This window comes from Triticum dicoccoides, chromosome 3A (assembly GCF_002162155.2).
Source record: "Triticum dicoccoides isolate Atlit2015 ecotype Zavitan chromosome 3A, WEW_v2.0, whole genome shotgun sequence".
Taxonomy (NCBI): Eukaryota; Viridiplantae; Streptophyta; class Magnoliopsida; order Poales; family Poaceae; genus Triticum; species Triticum dicoccoides.
In genome coordinates, this window is record NC_041384.1 from 730,353,545 (window position 1) to 730,360,938 (window position 7,394).

At 49.9% G+C, this 7,394-nt stretch overlaps 1 long non-coding RNA gene across 1 annotated transcript; it reads right to left on the reverse strand.

Moving 5' to 3' along the window:
- Positions 1 to 3,430: 3,430 nt before the first annotated feature.
- On the reverse strand, positions 3,431 to 4,391 carry LOC119273545. The gene is made up of 2 exons (XR_005134897.1): positions 4,248 to 4,391; positions 3,431 to 4,012 (listed from the first exon to the last, which is right to left on the reverse strand). It is a non-coding gene; the product is annotated as an uncharacterized LOC119273545 (long non-coding RNA).
- Positions 4,392 to 7,394: the final 3,003 nt, after the last annotated feature.

Consider the following 7,394-nt stretch of genomic DNA (forward strand, 5'->3'; position numbering starts at 1 on the left):
AGCTCTGAAGATGGATATGTGGTAGGTGGTTGTGGCGGCCTCATACCCGGCGGGCGGCCTGGTTGAGGAGCACGCCGGACTGGTGGGTGCCCATACCCGGTAGGCGTCCAGGTTGGGACCTCAGGTCTTAGATGTTAGGTTTGGCTGCGAGGTCTGTTTGGTATTAGGCCCAGACCATCAGCGCCCCTTCATCAGTTAGATAGGAGTAGCGACAGAGGTTGCGAAGATGGTGGCTTTGGTCTTACTGTTGTACGACTTTGTAAGGTTTTGTGCTAATAATTAATAAAGTGGCCGTATGCATCGACCAGATGCAGAGGCCGGGGGTATTCCTCCTTTTCGAAAAAAAAAGGCTAGTCATAGTGGGAAGTAACTTAGACTAATAACATGCATATGTTACTAGTCTATGTTACCATCTTTATAGTGGGGAATAACATATGTGTAGTATCATGTAAACCATTATTTATTAAGATGTAGACTCATTTTGCCTTAGGATACGCTATGCTAGAGTAACATATTATGTTACTTCAAACATCTCTCTCTCCTCATTAAATACATGCCACATAAGTAATTTTTTCTTCGGATATGTTATATTACTTACTATGTTACTCCCACTATGACTAGCCTAATGGCGAGTGATAGGCGCCGGCCGAAATTTCGGCTGGTTGCGCCGCGGACGTCTGATCTGGCAACAGATAGCCGTTGATTCCTTCTTTCAACCCAAAACGACGAGCAATTTGCACTCGCACAACCTCCCGCTCGCCCCACGCACGGCGTCGTCACCGTCCCTCGTGGGAAAATATATATTAGAGCACATGCATCCAGACCCTCTTTATCTAGCCATCCATTTTCCGCATCGCAATTTGTGCAAATACATTTTCTTTTTTGTTTCTCCCACATAGAACATATATTGAAGTTCAAATCTATGCAGTGTGGCAAAGCTTTCTAATTAGAATCTAGTATAAATCTTTCAGATTTTTTTATCAAACATAAATATACAAAATATGTTTTGTTTGATTAAAAAATCATATATTTAGTATTTATGTCGGACAAAAAATTTCAAAAGATATATCCTAGATTCTAGTTAGAAAGTTTTGCCGCGCTGCATAGGTTTGAACTTTAAGATATGTTTTATGTGGGAGAAACAAAAAAGAGAAAATTCCATATAGAAAGTTAGTTGTGTCGCATGGATCTTAAAGCAATATTGGAGAGCTAAGGGCATCTCCAACCGTTGGCCCCCCAGGGGCGCCTAAAATCGCCGCCTGGGGGTGAGCCGGCGCAAAAATTAGGCCTAGGGGCGAGTTGGTCCCCAGCCGCTGGCCCCAGGGCCGCCCCCAGGCACGTTTTAAAATAAAAGAAGTTCGGCGAAGTTTGGCTTAAACACGATAAAATTCGGTCAAACACGATAAATTTCGGCACATTTCGGCGAAGTTCACGGATTTTCATTACATAGCACATATACATAAATTAATCTAAAGGAAAAACTGGCTGAAGTCGTCGCCGTCGCAGCCATCGTCGCCGTCGGCCTTCTCCTCCTTGACGCGGGCGCCCCTGCTGGACCCCTGCCCGGCGTCGCCATGGCGGACTGGTGGCGGCGCATCGTCGTCCTCATCGTCGTCGCTGTCGCAGATTACGATGACTCCGCCTTCGTCACGGCCGCGTCGACGCTCCGCGAAGCAAAGCAGGGCGGCGCGCTGGCGCTCCTTCGCCTTCTCCAGGCGCTCCTTCTCCATCGCTATGGAGTCCCTGCGCGCCCATTCCAGGGCCGCGTCGTCGTCGTCGAGCTCCGTCGTCACCGGCGCGGCCGGCTCCTTCTTCACCGGCGCGAGCCCCGGCTCCGTCTTTGGCTTGACGAAGCGCGGAGGAGGAGTCGACGAGTAGGCGCGCCGGCCGCCCTCGTTGATGACGATGCCGGCGTTGCGAGTGCGCCGGCCGAGCGGCGTCTCCGCCGCGGGCTCGGCCTTGACGCCGAGCAGGGCCGGAGTGCCGGAGGAGTGCGATGAAGATCGGGAGAAGGAAGAAGAGGAGGAGGACCCGAACCTCCTTGGCGCCCATGGCCCGGCGCGTCGGTGCTGCGCCGGGGCCGCCGCCCTCGCCGGGTACGCCAACGGCGGGTCGTTGCCGCCCTCGAGGTACGTCAGCACGCCCTCGAGTGTGCGGCCGGGGACGCCCCACCACAGGTGGCGCCCCTCGCTGTTCTGCCGGCCGCCAACCACCGGCGCGCCGTTGATGGACGCCAAGCGCTGCTGCTGGCGGCGCTCGAAATACGTCGCCCAAGCCGCGTGGTTGTCGGCGGCGTACTGGGTGAGGGAGAGTTGGGCGTCGGTGAGGGAGGCGCGCACGACCTCGACTTCCTCGGCGAAGTACTTCGGCTTCGCCACGGCGTCGGGCAACGGGGGAATGGGCACTCCCCCGGCGCTGAGCCTCCGCCCCGTCAGCCCGGCGCGCATGTCCGACGGCGCCGGGATGTTCGCCTGGAACAGGAGCCAGGACTCCTGTTCGCGGAGCGAACGGCGGCCGAAGCCGTTGGCCGCCGCCTCGTCTCCGGGGTAGCGTTCCACCATGGCGACGGGCTCGGGAGAGGTAGAGAGATAGAGGGAGGGGCTGGGCGGCAGCGCTCGGGAGAGGTAGGGAGAGGGAGGAGCTGGGCGGCGGCGAGGGGCGGGGCTGGTGTGGGCACAGACGAGTGCAGGCCACCGGCTATATAGCCGCGCCGCACCCGTGTGTACGCGTGCGAGGAAGGGGAGGCGTCGGCACTTCGTCCCGTGACGCGCCGCCTGTGAGGAATCAATGGCAAGGCTGACCGGCGGCAGCCTTGCCATTGATTCCCCGCGGGAACCGAGGCCGTCGGGGAAAGACGAGGCGCCATGTCGCTGACGTGGCGGGCCCGCGACTGTTTCGCGCCAAAACAGTTTGCCCCGGCGCCCCCGGGCGCCCCCCAGCGCGCCGGGTTTGGCCTGGGTCCGCCGGCGCTGTTTTCGGCCCAGGCCGGCGAAAATCGGGCTCCTGGGGACGCGACTGGGCCATTTTTTTGGCGCCGGCGCAAAAAAATCGCCTGGGGAGGCCTTCCTGAGGGCGCGGCTGGAGATGTCCTAAGATATCAGGGCCAGGGGTGCAAGTGCTCTAAAAATCCACATCCGCCCCTAGTGTCCTCCATGTCCGTCGAAGCAGCTCGTCGTAGCCGTCATCACATGCCCTTCCAATCTCGTCGTCATTCCCAACGCGACCCATCTGTCAGATGCAGCTCCACTGAAAGTATAATGGACCTTGCGGCCAAAGCCGATTCCAGCAGCTCGCACGCCCCGTCGAAGCACGGCGTCGCCACCTACGGCTCACCGTCGTCGTCAATTTTACAGCACTATGTTCTTGCAAAAAAATAATCTGAGCAACTAAGAAAATAAAAAAAAGTCAGTTGAAGCAAAAAAATTACCGGTTCCAACAAAACCATGGACCTTCATCGCCGGAGCGTAGCAAAAATTTTGGTCGGTTGTCGCAAAAATAAAAGAAGGTTCCATCAACTCGCCACCATGGTTGCAGCTCCCCTTGCCGGCATGGTGATCCACCAGGTTTGAAGCTTGCAGTTGTGTCGCTTGCAGCTCGCTGGACACTGGTTGTGGCACTGCCCGTGCCGGTTGCAGCCTCGCTGGCGACATGCGTCTCCGCTTGTAGCTCTGGTGTACACAGTTTGCAGCTCTGGTACATATGGTTGAGGCTTCCGTGGTACGAGTACATGGTTGTAGCAAAAAAATATTCATCAATCCCCTTCCCCTAGCAAATAGCTACTACCGACGAAATAAAGTGCTACAATGTGTGAATCAAAAAGTTGCTACTGGCGAAAAGGGGGATTGTTGCGACCGGCGAAATCAAAAGTTGAAACCAGCGACATGAAAAGCTACAACCGGCGGGAAAAAATGTTGGAACCAACTAAGATGCTCGCTGCACATAGCCAAGCGGGTTCCTCTGTGGTCCCTGATCACGACACCGATTCCCATGCATCGAGTAGAAATAAACAGCGCTGCATCAACAATGATGTAGATCAAAGATTGGTGCTCGTGGATGAAATTGCTACAGCCGGCGAAATAAAAGGCTGGCCGACAAATCAAAAAGCTGCAACCGGCTAAAAATAAAAAACAAAGCCATAACAAGAAGCACAGCGTCTTGCAAAAAAATGGTGTAGCATCCGCATGGTGAGCGAGTGCCATCGCCTCGAGCTCACAGGGGAGGGAGGGCACAAAGCAGCTCGTCGTCACCTCAACGCGGGCTTTGCGGGAGGCGTTGGTGAGGACATGCGTCAGTAGGGAGGTAGAGAGGGGATGAACATGGGGTGCTTGAAGGACGCATCCATGGCGGTGTGGCATTCGCAAGGGGAGAGAAAAGGGGGATCGATTGGAGGAGAACGGGGAGAGAGGAAATAAAACAAGTGGAGGATGTTCTGCTGAGAAGATAAGGTCGGGTGAAGAGTGATGCGTGGGCCCAAAAAATAGATCGATCTGACGTGTTCGATCCATATGAATTCTACGGGTTGTGAGCGTCCAGCTAAACATTCGGTCGGCGTGTCAATTGTAAATGTTTCCCTTAACTAATACAGATTTGCTCATTCTCATTTAGATTTTTTTTCTAGAACTTTTTTAGAACTACTCATTTCTCAATTAGATGAGAATGAATTGTTAGAAATAAATGGGCATTGCCCATTAGAAATTTCTGAAATCTCAAATCAGCCCATAAGTAAAATGGCAAGTGGTGATGGTAAAGTTTAGTCTCATATCACTAGTTGAGAAAGTGTTGGACCTCTTTATATGATGGATTCTCTCCACCACTCTAAGTTGTGTGTTGAGGAGAGAAATAGGAGACGACACGCGCGTGCTTGCTTGCCTTTCCTGGCCTACCTAGGCTCGAGCCGCATGAATGGTCCGTCAAAATCTAGTACGGTTAGTATATGACTTAGAATCCAACTTGGTTTGAGATCGTGATTGCGATACAATACCACCTCTAGTCCTATTATATACTACTACCGTTCGTGGTCAAAGACATATTGAAAACACGTAGGGTTTGCCTCATCTAGCAACTTACACCGTCACTGTAGTCTACGATATCCCGAATGTCTTCAAAACCATTCGTCCTTGCGACCATGCACTGAGAGATGACGAATTAGATTTTTGGGAAGCACAACTGCTCTATTTCGTCATCATCGGTCGCTTTTCGTCCAAGTCGGGCGGTGCTACAGTCATCATCAGCAACGTCGCTCCTGTAGCAGCTAACACAGCATGTCCATTGTGTTTTGTTAATGTCTCTATTTTTAATTGTTGTTACATGTGTGATGCTACTGAATCCTAAATTCGGTGCAACAAATGCGGGCAGTGAACTGTACATCATGTAGAGTTTCCACGACTACAAGATGGTGAAAACCCATTTTGTTAAACAAGCTCATGAGATACAATGCATTGTGAAGGAACTGAGACTCTTTAAGTGTGTTCTACCCTCTGTTGAAAAAGGCAGTGCCTAGGAGGCGCTTAGGCACGCTTAGGCGCTAGGCGATGGCCAAACGCCTCACCTAGGGCATAAGCGGAAGTCTAGGCAGGGGCAAGCAATAAATTATCTACTCGAGTGAGAAATCTTTCCATATTGCCCTGCTATGCCAAACATGCCATATTCAAATGGCAGTAGCTGGTAGTTAAATTATTAATGTGACCTAAATTAATATTGACACACATATAATATTACAAATACACCCTGGTAGTAGAAACTATATTACCGCCTAGGTTGCGCCTAGGACGTTTAAGCACCGCCTAGGCACTAGGCGATGGCCAACCGCCTCGCTTACGCCTACCGCTTTTTTCAACCTTGGTTCTACCCGATAAATTTGTGGCTTGATGCATGATTGCAAAGTTGCCTACTTCATGAAGAAATTTGCCACAGTTATGAAACATAAGAGACAGGAGATATCGGTTGAAAATTTGATTGCATCTCTTGGTGTTGAAGAGAAAGCTCAATCTAAAGACACTACTATGAAATGGGACGAGGTTCAGCTTACCACCAATATGGTGCAGAGGTACCCATAGAACAAGAACAAAGGGAAGAACAAGCATGTCTTCAACAAACTTGTCAAGACTACTATCTTCAAGAAGAAAAGGGTGATCTTGAGTGCTACATCTTTGGGAATCCCAGACACTTTTCCAAGGAATGTCCAGAACGTGCAGGCCGCAGAGGGAAACCGAGCTCCAGGAGTGACAACATGGTGACCACTAGCAATACTGATGGGTATGGTTATTTATCTATTGTTATTTCAGTATTTCAATCATCTTCGTGGTGGATTGATTCGGGTGCTAACGTTCACGTGTGTGCTGACGTATCTTTGTCAGTTCTTATCAAGTCGCACAGGATTCTTCCGTTTAATGGGAATGGGTCGCTTCCTTTCTTCGTGGCATTGGCATGGTGGATCTAAAATTCACTTCGGGGAAGATCATGTAGCTAAGGAATGTGTAGCATGTCCCTACTATGAACAAATATCTCGTTAGCGGCTCCCTTCTATATCGAGATGGGTTTAAGGTAGTTTTAGAGTTGAATAAAGTAATCGTGTCGAGATTTGAACAATTTTTAAGCAAAGGCTATGAGTGCGGAGGCTTGTTCCTCTTTTTGCTTTCACATTTTTGCAACAAGTTAGTAAACCAAATTTGTGCTAGTGTTCATGATGTTGCAAGTGTTTGGCATTCTCGTTTGTGTCACATTAATTTTAGTTTAATGTCTCGGCTATCCAGTATGATTTTAATTCCGAATTTCACTGTTGCCAAAGATTCGAAGTGCCATAGTTGTGTGCAATCAAAGCAACCTCAAAAGCCTTATAGGGTTGCCGAAGAGAGAAACTTGGTACCTCTAGACCTCGTACATTGTGATCTACGTGAGATGAATAGTGTGTTGATAAAAGGTGGAAACAGATTTTGCCATGTTTATATGTTGCAAACTAAAGATGGAGCTCTAGACTACTTTAAATCTATGAAGCTGAAGTTGAAAATCAACTAGAGAAAGATCAGGTGTCTTAGTTCAGATCATGGTGGAGATTTTTTCCCCAAGTATTTGATGAGTTTCATAAGGAACACGGTATTATGCACAAGAGGACGCCTCGCTATTCGCCCGAATCAAATGGGGTTGCCAAGATGAAAAGTAGGATGCTGGCTGACTTGGTGAATGTCATGTTAGACACTGTTGGTTTATCTAAAACTTTATTGAGTTTGTGCCATGTCCTGAACAGAGTTCCTAACAAGAATAAATAGAAAATCCCTTATGAGTAGTGGGTTGGGAGAAAACCATCATTTTCTTATTTGCGCACTTGGGGATGCTTGGCAAAAGTCAATATTCCTATCCCTAAGAAACGCAAACTCGGACCAACACACACACACACA